We start from the raw sequence: 4,501 nt of genomic DNA, 5'->3' as shown, positions 1-4,501 counted from the left end.
ATTGATTCTCCTTGTTAAGTATGTTGATTCTTGAACACAGCTACTTTTATGAGTCTTGGCCGTGGCTCTAAGTACTTTGTTTTCCAGTATTACCACGGGATACATAAATGCCACAGACACATGACTGGGTGGACCTTTTCAGATTGTGACTCAGCTTTGCTAGAGTCCCCAGTTAGAGGTGTCCAGAGCTCTTAAGCACACTCTTTTTGCTTTGGATCACGACTTTAACCACTCAGTCTCAAGCTTTTCACTTGGACCAGCATGCCACAAGCACATGGTTAGGGACAGCTTGATCTAGTCGCTTAGGCCTGGATTTTATTTCCTTGGGCCCTCCTATCCATTGATACTCAAAGCCTTGGATCCTTTTTACCTTTGCCTTTTGGTTTTAAGGGCTATTGGCTTTTTCTACTTGCTTTTTCTTTTTCTTTGTTTTTTTTCCCAAGCTTTTGTTTTTCACTGCTTTTTCTTGCTTCAAGAATCAATTTTATGATTTTTTAGATCATCAATAACATTTCTCTTTTTCATCATTCTTTCAAGAGCCAACAATTTTAACATTCATAAACAACAAGATAAAAAATATGCACTGTTTAAGCATTCATTCAGAAAATAAAAAGTATTGTCACCACATTAATATAATTAAATTAAATTCAAGGACAATTTTCGAAATTTATGTACTTCTTGTTCTTTTAAATTAAAAACATTTTTCATCTAAGAGAGGTGAAGGATTTATAGAATTTATTCATAGCTTTAAGACATAATTACTACATACTAATGATCATGAAGTAGAGACACAAAACATAGATAAAAAAAACGAAAAATAGAAAAAATAAGAACAAGGAATGAATCCACCTTAATGGTGTCTTCTTCCTGAAGGACCAATGATGTCCTTAAGCTCTCCTATATCCCTTCCTTGCCTTTGTTGCTCCTCCCTCATTGCTCTTTGATCTTCTCTAATTTCATGGAGAATGATGGAGTGCTCTTGATGTTCCACCCATAATTGATCCACATTGTAACTCAAATCTTCTAAGGAAGTGTTGAGTTGTTCCCAATAGTTGTTGGGAGGAAAGTGCATCTCTTAAGGCATCTCCGGGATTTCTTGGTGATGAGCTTCCTCATGCGTCTTTTGGGTTCCATGAGTGGGCTCTCTTATTTGCTCCATCCTTTTCTTAGTAATGGGCTTGTCCTCCTCAATGAGGATGTCTCTTTCTATGATAACTCCAGCTGAGTAACATAGATGGCAAATAAGATGAGGAAAAGCTAGCCTTGCTAAAGTAGAGGACTTATCGGCTATTTTGTAGAATTCATGGGAGATGACTTCATGAACTTCTACTTCCTCTCCAATCATAATGTTATGGATCATGGTGGCCCGATCCACAGTAACTTCGGATCGGTTGCTAGTAGGGATGATGGAGCGTTGAATGAATTCCAACCATCCTCTAGCCACAGGCTTGAGGTCCAGTCTTCTTTGTTGAACCGGCTTGCCTTTGGAATCTCTTTTCCATTGAGCTCCTTCCACACATATGTTCATAAGGACTTGGTCCAACCTTTGATTAAAGTTGACCCTTCTAGTGTAGGGGCGTGCATCTCCTTGCATCATGGGCAAGTTGAACGCCAACCTCACATTTTCCGGACTAAAATCTAAGTATTTCCCCCTAACCATTGTAAGATAATTCTTTGGGTTCGGGTTCTTACTTTGATCATGGTTCCTAGTGATCCATGCATTGGTATAGAACTCTTGAACCATTAAGATTCTGACTTGTTGGATGGGGTTGGTTAGAACTTCCCAACCTCTTCTTTGGATCTCATGTCAGATCTCTGGATACTCTTTTTTCTTGAGCTTGAAAGGGACCTCGGGGATCACCTTCTTCTTGGCCACAACATCATAGAAGTGGTCTTGATGGGCTTTAGAGATGAATCTTTCCATCTCCCATGACTCGGAGGTGGAAGCTTTTGTCTTCCCTATCCCTTTTCTAGAGGATTCTCCGGCCTTAGGTGCCATCAATGGTTATGGAAAAACAAAAATGCTATGATTTTACCACACCAAACTTAGAATATTGCTTGCCCTCGAGCAAGAGATGAAAGAAGAGAAGAAGAAGAAGAAGAAAATATGGAGGAGAGGGGGAGAGGTGTATTCGGCCAAGAAGGAGAAGAGAGGTTTGTGTTGTGTGAAAATGAAGAAGAATGGAGGGTTTTATATAGGGAGGGAAGAGGGAGTAGGTTCGGCCATTTAGGGTGGGTTTGGGTGGGAAAGAAATTTGAATATTGAAGGTAGGTGGGATTTATGGGAAAGAGTGGATGAATGTAAGTGGTGAATGGGGTAATTGGGAAGAGAGATTGAGGTGATTGGTGAAGGGTTTTGGGAAAGAGTGTTAATTGGAAAGAGAGAATGAATGTTGAGAAGAGGAGAGAATATGGTAGGTGGGGATCCTGTGGGGTCCACAGATCCTAAGATGATCCTGTGCAGTCCACAGATCCTGAGGTGTCAAGGATTTACATCCCTGCACCAATTAGGCATGTAAAATGCCTTTGCATGCAATTCTGGCATTCAAACGCCGAAGTGATGCATGTTTTGGGCGTTCAACGCCCATGTGCAGCATGTTTCTGGCGTTGAACGCCAGTTCCATGCTTGTTTCTGGCGTTCAGCGCCAGCTCTCCTCAGGGTGCATTCCTGGCATTTAAACGCCAGGGTGTTGCTTGTTTCTGGCGTTCAACACCAGATCCATGCTCTGTTCTGGCGTTAAACGCTAGCCAGATGCTCCTTACTGGCGTTTAAACGCCAGTAAGTCCTTCCTCCAGGGTGTGATTTTTCTTCTGCTATTTTTGATTCTGTTTTTAATTTTAATATTTTTTTCGTGACTCCACATGATCATGAACCTAATAAAACATAAAAGAACAATGAAAATAAAATAACATTAGATAAATAAAAATTGGGTTGCCTCCCAATAAGCGCTTCTTTAATGTCAATAGCTTGACAGTGGGCTCTCATGGAGCCTCACAGGTGATCAGGTCAATGTTGTATAGTCCCAACACCAAACTTAGAGTTTGGTTGTCGGGATTCAACACCAAACTTAGAGTTTGGTTGTGGCCTCCCAACACCAAACTTAGAGTTTGATTATGGGGGCTCTGTTTGACTCTGTACTGAGAGAAGCTCTGCATGCTTACTCTCCCTTGTTACAGAAGGATAGCCGTGTGCCTTAAACACAAGATAGTCCCCATTCAATTAAAGGACTAATTCTCCTCTGTTAACATCTATCACAGCTTCTGCTGTGGCTAGGAAAGGTCTTTCAAGGATGATGCATTCATCCTCCTCCTTCCTAGTGTCTAAGATTATGAAATCAGCAGGAATGTAAAGGCCTTTAACCTTTACCAGCACGTCCTCTACTAATCCATAAGCTTGTCTTACTGACTTGTCTGCCAATTGTAATAAGAATAAGGCAGGCTGTACCTCAATGATCCCCAGCTTCTCCATTACAGAGAGTGGCATAAGATTTATGCCTGACCCTAGGTCACACAGAGCTTTTTCAAAGGTCATGGTGCCTATGGTACAAGGTATTAAGAATTTCCCAAGATCTTGTTTCTTTTGAGGTAAAGTTTGCTGAACCCATGTATCAAGTTCACTAATGAGCAAGGGAGGTTCACCTTCCCAAGTCTCATTACCAAATAACTTGGCATTCAGCTTCATGATGGCTCCTAGAAATTAAGCAACTTACTCTCCAGTTACATTTTCATCCTCTTCAGAGGAAGAATAATCTTCAGAGCTCATGAAAGGCAGAAGGAGATTTAATGGAATCTCTATGGTCTCTGATGAGCGGATAATTTATACGCTTTTTGGCATTGTTTTTAGTATGTTTTTAGTATATTTTAATTAGTTTTTAGTATACTTTTAGTAGTTTTTAGTTAAAATTACTTTTCTGGACTTTACTATGAGTTTGTGTGTTTTTCTGTGATTTCAGGTATTTTCTGGCTGAAATTGAGGGTCCTGAGCAAAAATTTGATTCAGAGGCTAAAAAGGACTGCAGATGCTGTTGGATTCTGACCTCCCTGCACTCGAAGTGGATTTTCTGGAGCTACAGAAACTCAATTGGCGCACTCTCAACGGCGTTAGAAAGTAGACATCCTGGGCTTTCCAGCAATGTATAATAGTCCATACTTTGCCCGAGATTTGATGGCCCAAACCGGCGTTGTAAATCAGCTTCAGAATTCCCAGCGTTTAACGCTGGAACTGGCATAAAAATTGGAGTTAAACGCCCAAACTGGCATAAAAGCTGGCGTTTAACTCCAGAAAAAGTCTCTACACATGAAAGCTTCAATGCTCAATCCAATCACACACTAAGTGGACCCAGAAGTGGATTTTTACGTCATTTACTCATTTCTGTATACCCTAGGTTACTAGTTCACTATTAATAGGATCTTTTGACATTGTATCTGTACCTCATGACACTTTACACGTTTCTTTGTGTACCTTCTACGGCATGAGTCTCTAAACCCCATGGTTGGGGGT

This window comes from Arachis hypogaea, chromosome 2 (assembly GCF_003086295.3).
Source record: "Arachis hypogaea cultivar Tifrunner chromosome 2, arahy.Tifrunner.gnm2.J5K5, whole genome shotgun sequence".
Taxonomy (NCBI): domain Eukaryota; kingdom Viridiplantae; phylum Streptophyta; class Magnoliopsida; order Fabales; family Fabaceae; genus Arachis; species Arachis hypogaea.
This window is presented reverse-complemented; position numbering follows the sequence as displayed.